This window comes from Mustela lutreola, chromosome 3 (genome assembly GCF_030435805.1).
Source record: "Mustela lutreola isolate mMusLut2 chromosome 3, mMusLut2.pri, whole genome shotgun sequence".
NCBI lineage: Eukaryota > Metazoa > Chordata > Mammalia > Carnivora > Mustelidae > Mustela > Mustela lutreola.
Window position 1 is genome coordinate 85,778,933 of NC_081292.1, and position 21,474 is coordinate 85,800,406.

At 35.8% G+C, this 21,474-nt stretch overlaps 1 protein-coding gene across 8 annotated transcripts in view; it reads right to left on the minus strand.

Moving 5' to 3' along the window:
* SPIDR (scaffold protein involved in DNA repair) overlaps positions 1-21,474 on the minus strand; it is a 609,776-nt gene that overhangs the window by 170,252 nt on the left and 418,050 nt on the right. Inside the window, exon 1 of one of the 8 annotated variants that reach the window (XM_059166501.1) lies at positions 7,446-7,534. The exons of the other annotated variants lie outside the window; for them this stretch is intronic. The gene's annotated coding sequence lies outside the window, so the exon portion shown is untranslated. Of the gene's footprint in view, positions 1-7,445; positions 7,535-21,474 lie in introns of those variants that run through there. 8 annotated transcript variants of the gene reach the window in all.

The following is a 21,474-nucleotide window of genomic DNA, read 5'->3' on the forward strand; positions in this document are numbered from 1 at the left end:
CAAAGAAAGCCTAAACCCAGCTGCAGAAGAGAAATAATACAGATCAGAGCAGAAATCAATGCAATAGAAACCAAAACAACAGAATCAATGAAACTAGGAGCTGGCTCTTTGAAAGAATTAATAAGATGGATAAACCCCTGGCCAGACTTATCAAAAAATAAAAAGGACCCAAATAAATAAAATCATGAAAGAAAGAGGAGAGATGACAACCAACACTATAGAAATACAAACAATTATAAGAACATAGTAGGAGCAAGTATACACCAGCAAATTTGACAATGTGGAAGAAATGGATGCATTCCTAGAGTATAAACTACCAAAACTGAACCAGGAGAAAACAGTAAACCTGAACAGACCCATAACCAATAAGGATATTTAAGCAGTCATCAAAAATCTCCCAACAATTGGGCGCCTGGGTGGCTCAGTGGGTTAAGCCGCTGCCTTCCGCTCGGGTCGTGGTCTCAGGATTCTGGGATCGAGTCCCGCATTGGGATCTCTGCTCAGCGGGGAGCCTGTTTCCCTCTCTCTCTCTCTGCCTGCCTCTCTGTCTACTGTGAACTCTCTCTGTCAAATAAATAAATAAAATCTTAAAAAAAAAAAAATCTCCCAAAAAACGGGAGCCCAGGGCCAGGTGGCTTCCAGGGGAATTCTACCAAGCATTTAAAGAAGAATTAATTCCTATTCTCCTGAAACTGTTCCAAAAAACAGAAATGGAAGGAAAACTTCCAAAATCATTCTATGAGGCCAGCATTACCTTGATCCCAAAACCAGACAAAGACCCCATCAAAATACAGACCAATATCCTTGATGAACACAGATACAAAAATTCTCACCAAAATACTAGCCAATAGGATCCAACAGTATATTAAAAGGATTATTCACCACGACCAAGTGGGATTTATTCCTGGGCTGCAAGGTTGGTTCAACATCCACAAATCAATCAATGTGATACAATACATTAATAAAAGAAAGAACAAGAACCATATGATACTCTCAATAGGTGCTAAAAAAGCATTTAACAAAGTACAGCATCTTTCTAGATCAAAACTCTTCACAGTGTAGGCACAGAGGGTACATACCTCAATATCATCAAAGGCATCTGTGAAAAACCCACAGCGAATATCATTCTCAATGGGGAAAAACCAAAAGCTTTTCTGCTAAGTTGAGGAACACAGCAGAGATGTCCACAATCTCCACTATTATTCAACATAATACTAAAGTCCCAGCCTCGGCAATCAGACAACAAAAAGAAATAAAAGGCATCCAAATCGGCAAAGAAGAAGTCAAACTCTCACTCTTTGCAGATGACATGACACTTTATGTGAAAAACCCAAAAGACTCCACTCCAAAACTACTAGAACTCATACAGGAATTCAGTAAAGTGTCAGGATATAAAATCAATGCACAGAAATCAGTTCATTTCTATATACCAACAATAAAACAGAAGAAAGAGAAATTAAGGATTCAATCCCATTTACAATTGCACTCAAAACTGTGAGATACCTAGGAATAAACCTAACCAAAGAGGCAAAGAATCTGTATTCAAAAAACTATAATGTACTCATGAAAGAAATTGAGGAAGACACGAAGAAATGGAAAAACGTTCAATGCTCATGGATTGGAAAAAAAATACTGTAAAAATGTCTATGCTACCTAAAACAATCTACACATTTAATGGAATTCCTATCAAAATACCCTATCAGGATGTTCTATTTCAAAGAAATGGAACAAATAATCCTAAAATTTATATGGAACCAGAAAATACCCTGAACAGCCAGAGGAATGTTGAAAAAGAAAGCCAAAGTTGGCAGCATTACAATTCCAGACTTCAGGTTCTATTACAAAGCTGTTATCATCAAGACAGTATGGTACTGGCACAAAAACAGATATACAGATCAGTGGAACAGAACAGAGAGCCCAGAAATAGACCCTTAGCTTTATGGTCAACTAATCTTTGACAAAGCAGGAAACAATGTCCATTAGAAAAACGACAGTCTCTGCACAAATGGTGCTGGGAAAATTGGACAGCCACATGCAGAAGAATAAAACTGGACCATCTCCTTATACCACACACAAAAATAGACTCAAAATGGATGAAAGACCTCAATGTGACACAGGAATCCATTAAAATCCCTGAGGAGAACACAGACAACAATGTCTTTGACCTCAGCCGCAGCAACTTCTTCCTAGAAACATTGCCAAAGGCAAGGGAAGCAAGGGCAAAAATGAACTATTGGGACTGCAACAAGATAAAAAGCTTTTGCACGGCAAAGGACACAGTCAACAAAACCAAAAGACAACTGACAGAATGGGAGAAGATATCACAAATGACATATCAGATAAAGGGTAGTATCCAAAATCTGTAAAGAACTTATCAAACTCAACAGTCAACTCAACTTATCAAACTCAACAAATAATCCAATCAAGAAATGGGCAGAGGACATGAACAGACATTTCTGCAAAGAAGACATCCAGGGAGCCAAGAGACACATGAAAAAGTGCTCAACATCACTCAGCAACAGGGAAGTACAAATCAAAACCTCAACATGATACCACCTCACACCAGTCAAAATGGCTAAAATTAACCGATCAGGAAATGACAGGTCAGTTGGCAAGGATACGGAGAAAGGGGAACCCTCCTACATTGTTGTTGGGAATGCAAGCTGGTGCAGCCACTCTGGAAAATAGTATCGAGGTTCCTCAAAAAGTTGAAAATAAAGCTACCCTACAACCCAGCAATCGCACTACTGGGTATTTAACCTAAAGATTCAAATGTGGTGATGCGAAGGGGCACTTGCACCCAGATGTTTATAGCAGCAATGTCCACAATAGCCAAAGTATGGATAGAATCTAGATGCCTATCAACAGATGAATAGATAAAGAAGATGCAGTGTATATATGCACATGTGTGCCTGTACACGTGTGAATAATAGTCATCCATAAAAGAGGAAATCCTGCCATTTGTGAAAACATGGTTATGGACAACCCTGGAGGACATTATGCTAAGTGAAAAAAATGAGACACAGAATGTTAAATACTTTATAATCTAGTTTATACGTGGAATCTAAAAAAATTGAACTGCTAGAAGCAAGAGTGGAATTGTGGTTAACAGGGGCTATGGGATGGGAAAAAAGAGAGCTATTAGTTAAAAGACACAAATTTTCAGTTATTAGGTGAAGGAGTTCTAGAGGTCTAATGTACAGCATGGTGACTATAGTTAATAATATTTTATATAGTTGAACTTTGCCATGAAGTAGATCTTGTTTTCACCACACACACAAGAAAAGGTAAGTAATGTGGTGAAAGATACATTAATTAGTTTGATTATGGTAGTTATTTCACAATGTATATCAATATATATTGAATCATCATCTTATAAACCTTAAATATATATATGTCCATATACCCTAACAAAGTTGGAAAAAAATTTATATGGAAAGGTAAAGGAACTAGAATATCTAAAATAATTTTGAAAAAGAATAGAGTGGGACTAATCACTCTATCTGATTTCAAAACATAATGTATAGTTGCAATAATCAATACTATATGGATTTGGTGGAGGAATAGACAATAAAGGAGGAATAGATCAATAAAGCAGAATAGAGAACTTAAAAGTAGACTCCACAGATACGTCCAACTGATTTTTCACAAAAGTACCAAGGCAATACAATAAAGGAAGTAGACTTTGGATATTCATAATCAGAAAAGCATGAGCTTCAAATGAAATCTCAAACTTTATATGAAATTTAACTCAAAATTGATAATGAAGATAAACTATAAAGACAAAACTTTTAGAAAAAAAATACTGGAGAGAATCTTCAATACTTAGGCTAGGAAAAGAGTACTTAGATTTGAGACAAAAAAAAAAAAATTACCCTAAAAAGAAAAAAAGATTGACAACTGGACTTCATCAAAACTAAAAACTTTTGCTTTGAGAAAGACCTTGCTAAAAAAAGAACAAAAAGAAGTGGGGGATGGGGAAACTGGATGATGGACGTTAAGGAGGGCACATGATGTAATGAGCACTGGGTATTATATATGACTGACAAATCACTGACTTCCTCCTCTGAAACAAACAATACATTGTATGTTAATTAATTGAATTATAAAAAACAAGTTTTTAAAAAGAGGACAAAAAGAACTTAGAGAGGAAGATACTGTTGCAAATCACATATCTAAGAAAGGGCAATGACCTGGAATATATAAAGAAATCTGAAAAGTGAGTATGAAGAAATGAACAATTAAAAAATGGACAACTGTCATGAACAGACAACTCACCAAACAGATATACAAATGGCAAATCAGTACATCAAAAGATGTTCAATGTCATTAGTCTTTAAGAAAACACACATTAAAACCAGAGAGGTATATAATACCTTTATACTATCAAAACGGTTAAAACAAAAGATAGTGATATCACCATAGCAGATGAAGATCTAGAAAAACTGGACTGCTCAAACATTGCTGGTGGGAATGTAAAGGTATATACCTACTCAGAAAAATTTTGGCTATTTTGGAAAAACACTAAATATGCAATTACCATACAATCCACTGCACTCCTGGGCGTTTATGTTTAAACAAAAACCTATGTAGGAATGTTCATAATAGTTGTATTCATAATAGTCTCGAATTGGAAATTTAAATGTAGCCATTGGGTGTGAATGGTTAAGCAAACTGTTAAATCCACATCAAAGAACACTATTCAGCAATAAAAAGGAAGAAACTAGTGATACACAGGATGACATGGATAAATCTCCAGGGAATTATGCTGAGTGAAAAACAAATAATCCCTAAAGAGATACAGAACATATTAGTGGTTGTCAGGGTTTAAAGCTCTAGTATATTTCCATATAATCAATCCAAATACAAATTTGCAATAGTGAGGTTTTAAGCCTATAGGCTATATGTATGGTAACCAGAAGTAAGAAACAAATTATGAGAGATGGAGACAGATCTAGACACACACACACACACACACACACACACACACACACACGAGGAAGGGAGGGACAGAGAGATACAGAGTCAGCAAGAAGAGGCTATAATAAAAGGGGAGGGTTGGGGCACAGTGTCTAGTACTGTCTGGGTAAAAATGTAAATATGTTCCACACAACAAGATGGATGAAAGATACCATAAACTTCCACCCTTTTCTTTCAACTTAATTCAAAAAACTAAGATAAAGTAATATTATTTAAACAACTAAGTGAAGAAGCAAGCTCTAGTAAAATTTTTATATTTAGAATCTTTCAGTTTACAGATAAACATTACCAATATTAGAACTATGTTCTGCCCAATTCAGTCTTGTTTAAGGCCACTAAGCTTAAACTGAATTAAAAATAGCAAACCAGGGTGGCTCAGTTGGTTGAAACTCTGACTCTTGGTTTCAGTTCAGGTCATGATTCAGGGTCATGAGAGTGAGCCCTTTGTCAGGTTCCATGCTCTACACAGTGCTGGAGATTCTTTCTCCCTCCCTTTATGTTCCTCCCCTGCTCACATGCATGTACTCTCTGTCTGTCAAATAAGTAAATAAATAAAATCTTTAAAAAAAATGGCAACCCATTCCAATGAAGTAAAAGTTTAATTTAGCCTTCCTTCTATGCTACTAACATTCCCTACAATTTTCAAAATTATTTTAATGAGTTTAACCTTCTATTTATTCTACTTAGCTCAGGTCCAAAAAAAGATATCTTCCTTACTTAACGTAATCACTTTTCCAAGAGAAAGTTAATTCATTGATTTCAAAAGCATTAGATGTTCTTTGTCTCCTGGGTAGGACCACATGTCTAATTATGAGCAATTTATCTGCAGAAGTGGCACAATTTACAAACACATATACAAACCCAAAAGGGGCTCGTTTTTTTGGATCTCTTGTTGACAAAGTGAATAGACTCATGATAGATGCAGGATTATTGCATCAAAATGAATAAAAAAACCTTAATATATTTGGCCTGTCCTCAATGCAACTACATCAGATAACTGTATAAATATAACCATGATCTCAAGCATCTTATTCTTGGTGTTTTTGTTCATCTTCCTTCATTTTCTTCTTATTTATGAACAGACCTAAAGAACTTCTTAAAATGTTTCAAATACTTTGCTAATCTCTATTATAAAGCTTACATTTTTATTAGCTAATAAAAATGAAGTTTAACACTTCATATTTTAACATTTGCCTATTAGAAACATAAGTCTTTTTTTTTTTTTTTAAGGATTTTATTTATTTATTTGAAAGACAGAGATCACAAGGAGGCAGAGAGGCAGGCAGAAAGAGAAGGGAAGCAGGCTCCCCGCTGAGCAGAAAGCCTGACGTGGGGCTCGATTCCAGGACCCTGGGATCATGACCTGAGCTCTTTTAATTTCAAATGGGAAAAAAATGAAGTTAGTTAATAGGCAATTAACAAAAATAAACCTTAAAATAATGCCTTTGGAAAAAGGGATGTCCTTAATTAAATGTGTATCATTTTGCAATATCACAGCATTTCTGTTTACTTACCCAGCCCTCCACTTTGGTAGCAAAGTTAGGGTTAACCCAAATTCAGAAACTTCCAGATTCCCAGAGATTGCAGAGTTCATAATAAATAGTGTCCTCTCAAACAGGCAGATTTTTTAAAGTCTTAAAAACTTTTTAAAATTATTAGAAAAGTTATCTTGTAACTATTAATCTGGGCCTCTTTGATAATTAAACAAGTCACTACAAATTTAACAAAAAAAGTTTTAACTCTATTTTGAAATGTGGCTGAGTAATTACATATGTTCAAAAAATATATATATATATACACACACACACACATATATCAGTGTTGCTAGCTTTGCTTAAAAGAAGGGGAAACCCAAGGTAAAAATAATGGTTATTTGGCCTAGCAGTAGGGCTCTGAGAGAGTAAGAACTCAGGCCATGCTTTTGGAGCATCTGGCCAGCTCATCCACCCCTCCCTCTTCTGCAGAAAAGAAGGGGAACCTTTAATCTAATGATGACACAAATGTTTATTTAATTATACATACAACAAAAATATCTAATATACACATTTAGTAAAATTCTTCCTGATTCAAGCTAATCAAACTCAATTAGTCTAGAATAAAAATGATTTGTAAGAATGTTTGTTTCATTACTTTAAATCACAAATTAAAATTATACTCCTTAGAAAAGAGAAAGTTTTGGCAAGCCTTCTAAATAGATATAACTAATTTTTTAAAAATTAAGGTATAATTGACATATCATGTTATATTGTTTCAGGTATATATAATGAGTAATATTTGTATATATTGCAAAATGATCACCTAACTAAACAATAAGTTTAGTTAACATCCATCATCATATATAGTTACAATCATTTTTTTCTTGTGATGAGAACTTTTAAGTTCAACTCTCTTAGCAACTTTCAAATATACAATATAGTATTATTAAGTATAGTCACCATGATGTACATTACATCCCCAGGACTTACTTGTTTTATAACTGGAAGTCTGTGCAATTTGAACCCCTTCACTCCTGTTTCCTGCCCCCATTCCCTGCCTCTGAAAACCACCAATATCTTCTCTGTATCTGTGGGCAGGTATGACTAGTTTTTGACTAGCATATCACTTGTTTCTGTACAAATAATACTGAGATTTGAAAAATAATTGGTTCTCTAAGGTAAACACACTTGAAATCTTGTTCAAATATCTCATGTACTCACAAGTACCATTTATCTTCAAAGGTAATGACATGGGTAAACATAATCTGAATTAGGGAATTTGAATGAGGTTTAAAATGATTTAGCATAATATGGGAAGTATGAAATTTCAGTCACAGCTCTAACTTTTTACACTCAGAGAATTTGGGAAATTAATTCAAATAATGATACAACTAATAACAAGATTTGGAAGCCTAGTAGATACTGAAAGTCCTTAAACCCATATCTAGATGCATTTGATTTATTTCACTCTTTTTACTGAACACCTATGATATGCTGGGCACTAGGAATCCAGTCAGAGACAAGAAGGCTGAGTGGATGGTTTTACTGCGAAGGAAAAGGGTATTCCTGAGATAGAATACCCCAAGGGAGGACCCTCTGTGATTAATCCCACTGTAGTTAGGGAAGTCTTCCAAGGCGAGGGAGCCAGGTGAGGGGTATCATGGGTCAAGGAGGGTGAAAGCACAAAGAAGAGATGCATGGAGGCCTCCAGAGACTGCCCGTTGGCAATGACCATAATTTAGTTTCTACGTGATGAACAAGTATGTCACACTACCGTATCACTGAATCTCTTAAAGATAAATTCACATGTTCAATTTCCTTTACTACTAGGAAAAGGAAGTTAGAGTTTTTCAGCATCCACATCCATGGTTCCACCATTATTTTTCTAGGTAGCATGACCTCTCAATTCCATTTTATACGGCAATCCAATATTTATCTATCTATCTATCTATCTATCTATCTATCTTGTCAGGGAGAGAGAGAGAGGTAATTAGAGGGAGAAGCAGGCTTCCTGCTGAGCAGGAAGTCCGATGCGGGACTTGATCCCAGGACTCTGGGATTGTGACCTGAGCTGAAGGCAGACATTTAACAGACTGAACCAACTAGGCATCCCACTGCAATCCAATAATCCTATAGATTATTGCAATCTATAGGATTGCAACTATTGCAATCCAATAATGCCTATAGACCTTACAATCATCTCTTGATGTATCTTATCACTACAAATGTTAATATGATGACCAAAAAAGAAAGTTTACAGAGCATGTATGGATTAAGATTAATATTACAGCATATTTAACTAGTATTTCTCAAGATCAAAATGAAAATAAAAGCAAACCTAAGGTGTTAAACGTCACTTGACAAATCATACATACAACTAACAACACCAGTGAACATTACCATGACACTGAAGAATATGCATTTACTTTCTAATAAACTTTCAGAGCATCCTTGAGATGGCAGCAGGATGGGCTAAAATATGGGAGAGTTATTCACACAAATGAAATTCACAAAAAACTAGAAAGTAACAGTCTTCTTCAAAGGAGTCCAAGTAATAAGGTTTCCTGGTAGAAATCTTTTTGTTTGTTTTTGTTTTTAATAGAGAATACTGTATGTTTGGGGCACCTGAGTGGCTCAGTAGGTTGAGTCTGCCTTGGCTCAGGGTCCTGGGATTGAGTCCTACATTGGGTTCCTTGCTCAGTGAGGAGACTGTTTCTTCCTATGCCTGCCATTCCCCCGCTTGTGCTATCAAGTGCTCTCTGACAAATAAATAAAATCTTAAAAAAAAAAAAAGAGAATACTGTATGTTTAATAAAGATGACAATTTGTCAAAATGTTTTCTGAAAGAAGAAACGAATGCTCAAACACATTTTACATTAAGAACCATTTACATTTCTCCTCACCTGAGAATGTTATATATAGAACTCAAGTAAACAGGAAACAATAGACTTAAAGAAAAAAAAGTCATTGAGATCAGAGAAGGAAAACCAAGTGATATCTTTTCATTTTCTATCATTTCAAAGGTTGACAGTTCTATCACTATCAACAGTGACAAAGTGTGAAATACCCTGTATACAACTTGTATTCAGGAAGTCCAAGGTTTTTGAGCAATGTTCTTTTATTTTCCCACTAGTTAACGTGTTTTCAAGTTTTTTGTGTCTAGCAACTGATTAAATCAAGACTATATTTTGCATTAAATATGTTGACAAGGGTGATTGTGTTGACACATAACCCCTTAAAAAGCAAACTATCCATTCTGAAACATAAAATAAGGTTAATTTGCTTGTTTACTATCCAGGAAGAATTCACGCAAATCTGTGGTGGTAGCAAAGAGGATTAATGGGTTAATAGAATTAAGGCAGTGACCCAAAGGAAACAAAGACAAGCAGAATTTTCTTTTCCCTTCTTCCTTCTTTCCTTTCCTCTTCTAAGGGCTAGCTAGCTAAAGAAGATTGGAGTAGGAACTGTAGTTTCCTGAAGAACATAATCTAGGTTTAATTTTTCTTTTCACTGAAGACATGCTTGGGAGAAACCAACCAATTTTGTTTACAGTTTAGTTTCATCTGTAAGCCTTACCTACTCCAGGCCAAAATGTGGCTAGTGTATACACCAGGAGAGGCTGGGCCATTTGAGTATGGAGTTGAGAGGGCTTAGGATCCATGTAGGGCCATACATCATGGAAGCAACAAAGTGCAGTAAAACATTCTTTGTGCTACAATAGAATGAACATGGATTTTTATGGGGAGGCAGAGGATAGACTTCTTCATATTAATGAAGTCTCTTCTAAAATGTCTCTGTGAGAGGTCTTGATGGGTTGGTTCAACAATAACAAAAACAAAAAATGTTTGAATGAATGCCAGTCCTTCTAGCTTCTTTGGAAAAGTTGTTATTTTCTCTGTGCACTGAGAATGCTTTTTACACGGATGTGTTTTTGTCTGTTGCTACAAAGAAATCCTCAGCTACTAAAATATATCAGCTGTTTCATTTTTATCTTTGATTTTTGAGCAACAAACAGTACTTGACATCAGCAAGGAACACAACAGATGTTTCCTAAACTGATGAATAAAAATTTATTCCTATTTACCAGATACATTATAAAGAAGTGTGTGACTTTTAAATGGCTCAATCAGATACAAGTAGGAATCTGGGAATGGTACAGATTTAAAATGAGGGCTTGGGAAAATGAAAGTTCTAAGGGGGGGAGCATTCAGGCACATGAATGTCTCCTGCATATCACACAATAATTTGAGACACCAGAGAGAAGATAGGAGTTTTGGATCTAAGATGTCTTAGATTTAAATCCTGGTGTTGCTATTTATTAGCTGTGTGACTGTGCACAAATTCCATCTACGACTCTGTTTCTATAAAATGGGAGTATTAACAGTAGCTAGAGGTACTCCACAGATCTCTTGTGAGAATGAAATTAATGAACTGATGTGTTCTCCATTCAGCTTTACACCTGGCAAGGGCTCAGGGTGTGAGGCTGTCAGCACTGCTGTTGCCACTGTGAGTTTTATCTTCAGTCATTTCACATTAGTCACTGTCTACTGTGTGGCAAAGCCTAGGGTTATTCAGTGTTATTTCCAAGGTCCATTTTCTTTCCAAGATTAACTAGAATTACAGGTTGGTAGAAGTAAATATTACTTTTCTGTTACCTACTCAATATGCTAATTTGCCTAACACTTTCTCTGCTACTGATACTTACTGTTAAATATTCTGCTAGGTCTTACTGCACTGGCCTACACTCTTAGTACACAGTCCTTTCAGTCTTCACTCCATAGAATAAATATGACTAACTCAATCTTCAGAGAAGGCTAAATAACAATCACTTCTATACCACTGGTCCATTCCAGGGCTGAAATATAAAGAATCTGGCTTTAAAGCTAGTCTCTTCTTTTTCCAAGATACCAGGCTACCTTCCTGGAACAAGAATGAGACTCACCTCTTGTACACTGGCAAGAAAGCTCCTGCCATTATTCCTGGAGGAACTAAAGCATGAGAAGAGGAAGTGATACAAATTTACAGGAGTTGGTTAGCTACCCTACAGGATTAGATCAGGCTAACAAGAATGCATGAAATTGGGGCGCCTGGGTGGCTCAGTGGGTTGAGGCACTGCCTTCGGCTCGGGTCATGATCTCAGAGTCCTGGGATCAAGCCCCGCATCGGGCTCTCTGCTCAGCGGGGGGCCTGCTTCCTCCTCTCTCTGCCTGCCTCTCTGCCTGCTTGTAATCTCTGTCAAATAAATAAATAAAATCTTAAAAAAAAAAAAAGAATGCATGAAATTTAGGTGGGAATATAGGAGATTATGCTTCTAGTTCCTATCAAGTGCTGGGCAGTTTGACAAGCTGCAAAGGAGGGACTTTAAATTTAAATTTAACTTAAATTAAATTTAAATTTAATTGCACAAAGGTCGCTGGTGATAACAGATCATTTAGAGTCAACTTCTACACCTGTGCCTATAAGGGAGCCATAAGCATTTGTAGCTAATCGAATTTAAATTAAATGAAATAAATTTTAAGATGCAATTCCATAATTTGCATGAGCCACATTTCTAGTATTCCATGTGGCTATGCTTATCATAGTGGACAACACACTTCCATCACTGCAGAAAGTTCCATGGAGCTATCTAAAAATTCTGATTTTCAGGATAAACAATACCACATTCTACTCATCAGTAAATGCTTTTTGATCATTAATTGATTAGATTTGAAAGAGGCTACTATGTCCAGTGACTAACTTCACAAACTTTACGACCACCCATGTCCCCTACTGTGGACACTTACGCCAGCACATGGGCACTAAATCTAAGTTGGTGACAAGACAATGTTAATGATTTTTGTTATGAATTTTTAAAAATAGCAAAATTTCCTGCCCATCTTCTCAGTCATTTAAAGAGTGAACGGGCATTCTTTCCCCCCTACCAACATCAAATTTACTTGAAGAAAAATTTAAAGGGGTGCCTGGGTGGCCCAATCAGTTAAGCATCTGCCTTTGGGTCAGGTCATGATCCCAGGGTCCTGGGATTGAGCCCAGCACTGGGCTCCCTGCTCAGCAGACAGCCCGTTTTCCCCACTCCCTCTGTGGCTTTGCTGGCTGTGCTCTCTCTCTCTCTCTCTCCGTGTGTGTGTGTGTGTGAAATAAATAAAAATACTTTTTAAAAAAGGAAAGTTTAAAAACAGATGTCCTAGTAAACCTCTATAAACTGAAAAATTAAGCCAACTTCAGAAATAAGAGGTTTCAGGCTTATACTTTATTTTCAACTTTTTTACTGTGTTCAAATGTCTTTCTTTCACATTCATATCCAAATTAGACTAAGAAATTGATAAGACCACTGCAGAACACTGACATTTATAATTGTGTGTACTATTTTTAAATTCCCAGAATACACTTTGTCTAATTCCCCTTTTATCCAAATAAACATAACATTGTGGAGCAGTTTATTTCTGTTTGAAAGTTAATAGTATAGTAAATAACATTAAGATGAATTTCACAGAAGGGTATAAAATATGAGAATAAACTTCCTTTGTAAACCAGAAGTCTAGCTCTCTTGACAAATATGTCATTGATCTGATCATTTCCTTTTCAAGGCACAGGGCCACTGGAATGGCAATTTAAAGAAAGAAACACCATGTTTCCGCCAGTGGTTGTAAATTTTCTTTTCAAGGCACAGATCCCACACTTTTATTTGGTAATGAAAGTTCTGCCAGAACTTGACAGGAAATACAAGGAGAACAAAATAGGAAGAAAAACCTGGTTTGAAGTCACACCGACTTGGGTTTAAGTTCTAGCTCTGCCACTTATTGCCTATTTTGTCTTAATCAAATTACATCAATTTCCAGACCTTTTTCATATGTAAAAAGGGGATCATACATACCTAATGATGTTACTGTGAGAGTAGGTATGTATATACAAGCCACACGTGCAGATGACTTACGTATAATGCCTGGCACACAGACTAGCTGTTCTTTAAAATAGGAGCTAATATTACTACATACTGGCTATTTCTAAAATCTCTAGAGATTAACGTAATTTTTACAATGAAAGATAGGATATCTTAGAAAAATTGAGTTTTCTCTGGGTTGTTGTAGCAAATCCACTTCTATATACAACTGGATAATTAAAGGTCTTAGAAATGTCCATATAGTTTTACTCAACAAAGTCACTGTAAAGAATCTACACTAATGAAATAATCAGAGATGTGAAGAAGATTTATATATAAAAATATTAATTATACTCATTTAATATAGATATAGCAAAGAATCTAAATTCTAACAAAAAGTATTTAAGAAATCATGAAAAAGCTATATGAATGACAGCATTAAAATCCCAATTCAAAAAATACATTTAATAAAATTGTGGGTTATACCATTGCTGTTATTCCGTTTAATTAGAAAAACAGACTTAGGCCTATAACAACTATGTGATCCCCAAATGGTCGGACTGGATCTTACTAAGATAATGTTCTTAGAAAGACAAAGTGCTAGAATGATCTGCACCAAAAAATTAAGCAATTTGTCCCTAGATTAAAGGATTATATACAGGTAATGTTTTACGTTCTTTGTATTATTGTGTCTTTTTTCCTTCCACAGTAAAAGTGTATTTTTTAATATGTATAAATAAACATTTAAATAAATATTTTCTTTAATAATAAATTGCCTCAAATCATTGGGTAAATTATGTAACAATCACTTCCTATTTGAGTAACTCTCAAATATGACCAAACTGACTCACCTACCTATGATTCAACATTTTCTTTTCCCCAGTGTCACAATTTTATAGCCCACACCCCTCTCATTTTAGATTTGTGCTATGACAGTACCATCTCGCTACAGAGTTGGGTTTGTGACTCTAACAATCAAAAGGCTGATTATCACCTTTCAGCTACTTTGCTGCATTAAAACATGTTCCACTATTTTTTTTGTGTCTTTTTCAGTTTCTTTCATGAGTGTTCTGTAGCTCCTTGAGTACAGATACTTTACCTCTTTGGTTAAGTTTATTCCCAGGTATCTTATGGTTCTTGGTGCTATAGTAAATGGAATCGATTCTCTAATTTCCCTTTCTATATTTTCATTGCTAGTATATTAAAAAACTGATTTCTATACATTGATTTTGTATCCTGCCACATTACTGAATTGCTGTATGAGTTCTAGTAGTTTGAGGGTAAAGTCTTTTGGGTTTTCCATATAAAGTATCATGTCATCCGTGAAGAGAGAGAGTTTGACTTCTTCTTTGCCAATTTGAATACCTCTTATTTCTTTTTGTTGTGTGATTACTGTTGCTGGGAGTTCTAGTACTATGTTGAACAACAGTGGCGAGAGTGGGCATCCTTGTGGTGTTCCTGATCTCAGTGGGAAAGCTGTCAGTTTTCCCCACTGAGAATGATATTCTCTGTGGGTTTTTCACAGATAGAGTTTATGAAGTTGAGGAATGTTCCCTCTATCCCTATACTTTGACGAGTTTTAATCAGGAACACATGCTGTATAATAAAATAAAGATCTCACTCTATGCAGCGGAAGAAAGAGATAAAAATTATTCAGTAAATCTCTGGGCCCACAGCTCAACTGCCACAGAGAAAATTACAATTTGACACTTTTCTTCACTTGATCGAGTTAACGAAGCCTCCTGTGCATCTCATCCGTAGTATCAATAAGTCAACAGTATACACATTTTTGGAAACATCTAATACACCACTCCACATTTTTTCTAGGTGTAAAGTGTTTATTCAGAGCAGCAGGGTGGCACAGCACACAGAATATGAGTCTAGAGATTTGGGTTCAAGCATCAGTTTTGTCCTATACAAGCAAAATGATCTGGATTGTATCACCTAAACCAACAGAATCCATTTTGTCTTGTATGTGGGTATAGCAACATTTTTATTAGAGCATTTTAAGGAATAATGGATATGAAACTATTTGATACATTAAAATGTTTTATATAAAATATTGTTCTTCAAAGACCTTGGATTTATAAAAATTATTCTAGAAAATTTTCAAAATAGTATCTTTCTCATAACAAACCATTTACAACTATCATTTCAATACAATTTAATGTTATTTAAACAAAACAATGATACTTGTTAAGCTACTGAAATTGAGAAATCTTGGAGCGCCTCGTGGCTCTGTTGGTTAAGCATCTGCCTTTGGCTCAGGTCATGAGTTTAGGGTCCTGGGATCGAGGCATCTCCCACCCTTTCTTCCTCTGTGTGTCCTATCTCTTTCTCTAATAAATAAATAAAATCTTTTAAAAAAAATTGAGAAATCTTTGGTGTACCATTTTTAATCAGAAATATATACATTTCTAAAAATACATTTCCTCTCAGGACTGCCTTTGTTGTGTCCCACAGATTTTGAACCGTTGTATTTTCATTATCATTTGTTTCCATGATTTTTTTCAATTCTTCTTTAATTTCCCGGTTGACCCATTCATTCTTTAGAAGGATACTGTTTAGTCTCCATGTATTTGGGTTCTTTCCAAACTTCCTTTTGTGGTTGAGTTCTAGCTTTAGAGCATTGTGGTCTGAAAATATGCAGGGAATGATCCCAATCTTTTGATACCGGTTTTTTTTTTGTGGTGATGCAACATGGAGGCTTAAGTGGGTAGAAGAATAAATGAAACAAGATGGGATTGGGAGGGAGACAAACCATAAGTGACTCTTAATCTCACAAAACAAACTGAGGGTTGCCGGGGGGAGGGGGTTGGGGAGAAGGGGGTGGGATTATGGACATTGGGGAGGGTATGTGATTTGGTGAGTGCTGTGAAGTGTGTAAACCTGGTGATTCACAGACCTGGGGATAAAAATATATGTATATAAAAAATATATGTTTATAAAAAATAAAAAATAAAAAATAAAAAAAAATAAAAAATAAAAAAAAATAAAAATACAGGTAACAAAGCCTATTTCAACTCTAGGATGTCAATAACCACAAACCTCAACTGTGGGAACCATTTTCAAAGAACACGGAAACTTAGAAATAAAAAGATGAAGTGCCAATACCCAAGACAAGCAAAGGGTCAGAGGTGGTGACTCAGTTTTTACTTATGCTAATTTTTTACTAGAGCTCTCAGAAGAAGAAACTGGTTCAGGATAGGCTGAAGATTTACTGATTTTAAATGAGTAAACACAGTAGACTATTGGTTTATTTGGTTTGTTGTCTAGTTTTTAAATTCTAATTGAGAAGAAACACTGGTTATAAAACTACTTTATCAATAAACATCATAGTAACTATTCACTTGAATAATTTAATAATTTGTAAATAGATTCAGATCATTAAAGATGAATAAAGGCAACAAGGTGACAACATATTTTAAAAGGTACAAAAAAGAATTCTAATATTGGTCACCATAAATAATGCAGGTCAGCTCGACAGAAGCAGATAAAGTTCATATATAAAAATGTTTTAATGGTGGGGCGCCTGGGTGGCTCAGTGGGTTAAGCCGCTGCCTTCGGCTCAGGTCATGATCTCAGGGTCCTGGGATCGAGTCCCGCATCGGGCTCTCTGCTCAGCAGGGAGTCTGCTTCCTCCTCTCTCTCTCTGCCTGCCTCTCTGCCTACTTGTGATCTCTCTCTGTCAAATAAATAAATAAAATCTTAAAAAAAAATGTTTTAATGGTTAAATCTTTTGATTTCAACAATAAAACCTGAGATGGCACAAAATATAAGGAACAGACTATAGTATTTGAATAGTGTACTGAGAAAAGAAAGGGGTAAAAGTAAGTGAAATGGATTGAAAATTGCTTTTCTAAAAATCCACAAAATGTTCCAAACTGAAATTTCAGTTGAAAATTTATTAAACTTAGAACAAAAGGATTCATGCTAAATGGCAATTAAAAAGAATTTAGGAAGACAATGATCACAGAAGAGCTGAAATTGACACTACTAAAATAAAAGAATCAGTAAAATAAGACCAAGAAATATTGTCCTCAAAAATACAAAGCCTAGGTTTAATTATTACCACAAATAGGCAAATACTAAGCTTAGTCTAACTTCAAATGGAAAAAACCTTAGTTAAACTAGACAAATGTGCAACTCCGGTTGAAGAGCACTGCTTTAAATTATACAAGCAATAAAAACACTCTGGGATCAAAACTTTATTTTACAGAGGAAGCATACTTCTCTTGAGTGGCACTGCTTATTTTCACAAAGAAATTAGAGCAAATAAGGACAGCAGAAACCTCACAATGTCACATAGCAACCAGAGCACAGCAAAACCATAGCAGGGTGTGTTATATGCTAATATCAAAATAACACAAGGTGAGCTACAAACCACCCATGAGAGAGACATTACACTAACCAGAGTCAGAAACATATATACAGTTTTTCATCCTTAGAAAGTAAGACTGTCCTCTGCAAAAGAAAACTTTCTCTGAGATGCTAGAACTATCTGAATGCTGTAAGTCCTGGTAAGGATTAATCAGGGGGAGGGATGAAACCACCTAAGCTTAGTTTCTCCTCTGTCTTGTTCCCATTACCTTGTACTAGACTTGGCCGCTCTCACACGTCCTCCTGAGAGCTGCCTGGCTCTGGCCTCAGATTGTAATGTAGCCCCCACAAATGTGGGTGTAGAACAGGGGCATGTTTGGGCAGCCACCACTTTCATGACAGACTCAACACATCCTGACACTCCCAGGTTATCACAGAGGATTCCTAAGCATGCCCTTTCTGAAGAAGTGTGGAGCCACAGAGAAATCAGTGTGCCATTACACTGTCAACTCTCCATTCCTGAAGGTTAGTCATATCACCTTGAAAACATAAACTTAGCTACAACCACCCACTCTGCATCCACCCACACTTCCTTGTCTCCCCAGATTTGACATTGCCCGGCACTATGCTGAACCCTACAGGGGACAATCAGGACAAGCAGCAATTGGACTCGGCTCTCAAAAAGTTCATTGTGAAGAAGTTTCCCTTCATAATTTAGATACCTTTTTTTAAATAGAACTTCAAGTCATTTTATACTATAGGCTAATCTGTGTCAAACTTACTATCTAAATCTTAAAGCGAATGACTTTTTCTTTTAAGGTTTTATTTATTTGTATGTCAAAGAGAGGGAGAACAAGTAGGAGGAGCAGCAGGCTGAGGGAGAGGCAGACTCCCAGCTGAGCAAGGAGCCAGATGTGGGACTCCATCCCAGGACCCTGGGATCATGACCTGAGCTGAAGGTAGACACTTAACAGAGTAAGCCACCCACGCGTCCTTGTGAATGACTTTCTGCTTAACAAATACAAAATGGTCTTGTTTTGTTAATATAAAGATAAAGCACATAAAGATTTGTTTTCATCAGTGATGGAGTCATTTTCTTCTATTCATAGGGTATTGGTCATTTAATGCTCATTTCTTTCTGTACTCTATTTAGTGGGCTTCCTTGGGGGCAGGTAATGGCAAAGCTCTAGCTCCATCAGAGACAATGTCACAAAGTCAATGTGTGTGAGAGTGTAAGATAGAAACAGACCTATCTGAATAGAAGCCTTTTCCATATTCCATTTTTGTCTTTAAACATTTCTCATTTGCAAAGCAGATCTCCAAAGAAAATAATGTAAGAATTGAACTAGTGTTTATATCTGCTTTCACAAGTTTATTATTGATAATACTTACTAATTTAATTCTTGGCACCCTAAAACTTATATATACATAAAGATATATGTATGTTAAGGTTGTAAACTATCACTCTGAGGAGCTATAGTATTTATACCTTAGTAAATATTTACAACAGTAAAGATTATGTAGGTTATCTTTGTCAAAATAAACCAAATAGGGGCGCCTGGGTGGCTCAGTGGGTTAAAGCCTCTGCCTTTGGCTCAGGTCATGGTCCCAGGGTCCGGGGATCGAGCCCTGCATCGGGCTCTCTGCTCAGCAGGGAGCCTGCTTCATCCTCTCTCTCTGCCTGCCTCTCTGCCTGCTTGTGATCTCTGTCTGTCAAATAAATAAATAAAATCTTAAAAAAAGAACCCAAATAGATTATTGATATTATATTCTAAATAGTCCATAGCATCCTCTCAGGAAAACCAAATAATATCCAGGTATTTTATAATATTTCAAAGTTTAAACTATTTCTTTTCTCTTTTTTTTTTTTTTTTAAAGATTTTATTTATTTGACAGAGAGTGAGAGAGCACAAGCAGGGGGAGCAGCAGAAGGAGAGGGAGAAGCAGGCCCTGAGCAGGGAGCCTGATGCGGAACTTGATTCCAGCACCCTGGGATCATGACCTGAGCTGAAGGCAGACGCTTAACCATCTGAGCCATCTAAGTGCCCCTAGACTATTTCAATTAAATTGTCCCCTAGGGCATTTACCAAGCACTGATTATATACAAGAAATTACTCAGTATACCAACAGACACAAATAACAAAAGGATTAGCTTGATAAAGAGTTTAGTCTATTAGGAGAGGGAAAGCATAATAATGTATACTGTTATTATGTTTATCATCATGTTTAATAATTTTGTTTACTATTACAATGATTTGTATTTTATACATCAATTAAATGAGCACTTTATAAATTAATTCTCCTTAAATGACCTCATATGATTCTTATAATTATCCTGGGAAGAAAGTTAGCTATACAGAATTCATTTTAGAGGTAAAGACTGCATGATTTGCATAGCAGATCAGCAAAAAGGCCAAGACTAACACCAGGGCTTCAGTCTCCTAAGTTGGTAGTGATGGTACTATAGTATGATTGAGCTTATAAAGACAAATAAAGGGGGCCCAACTGCAGCTAACAATTCATGCTTCCCATATGCCCAACACCTTCCAGCTCATTAAGTCCTGTGCACTTCATAGAAGATCCTTTGATGCAAAAAGAAGTGCAGTAATTCCCTAAAAGTACACAGCTAATAAGCGGTGGACCAAGATTTAAATAGAGGCAGCCTGATTTGAAAACCCATGACCTTATCATCACTCTTTTAAAAAATGATTTATTTATTTATGTTAGAAAGAGTGTGCACATGTGTCTGAGTCAGGGGGAGACGGAGAGAGAGAATCCTCAAGCAGACTCCCCATTGAGTGCAGAGTCTGAGGTGGGTTTATCCCAGGACATCGAGATCATGACCTGAGCCAAAATCAAGAGTCAGCTGCCCAACCCATTAACCAACTTGGGTGCCTCCTTAATCTTTACTCTTATTGGCATTTATATGTCTTCTTTGTAGAAACATCTGTTTATACTCTTTGCCTTAATAAATGGATTATCTTTTTTATTATTGAGTTGCAAGCACGCTTTATATACTCCATACACAGGTCATTTATCAGCTATAATTTGCAAATACTGCCTCCCATCTGTAGGTTCACTTTCTTTTTTCTTCTAGCTTTACTGAGGTATAAGTGACAAATAACAATTGCGTATATTTGAAGTGTACAATCTGATGTTCTTATATACGAACACACTGTGAAATGATTACCACAGTCAAACTAATTAGCATATTCATCACCGTGCATAATTACCTTTCTTTTTTTTGGTGATGAGAACACTCAAGATTTACTCATTTAAAATATACAATATAGTATTATTAATTGTAGTCACCATGTTGTGGATCAGGTCTCCAGAACTTATTCTTCTTACAGTTCAAAGTTTGACTCCTTTGACTAACACCTACCCTGACACCTACCCTGACCCCTAATCTCCTGGTAACCACTCTTCTACTTTGTTTTTCATGAGTTTGACATTTTTAGATTCTACATGTAAGTGAGATCATATAGTACTTATCTTTGTGTGTGTCTACCTTATTTCACTTAGCATAATGTACTTTTCACTTTGATAGTATCTTTTGAATCATAAAATTTCTTAATTTAGATGATTTGCAATTTATCTTTCTTTCGTTGTTTATACTTTTAGTGACATATCTAAGAATCTATTACCAAATCCAAATTATGAAGATATAGTTCTATCTTTTCTCTTAAGATTTTAATATTTTGGCTCTTACATTTAGGTCTTTGATTTATATTGAGTTACTTCTTTATGTGGTGTCAGGTGAGCATCCAACTTCATTATTTTGCATGTGGGTATCCAGCAGTACATTTGTTGAAAAGA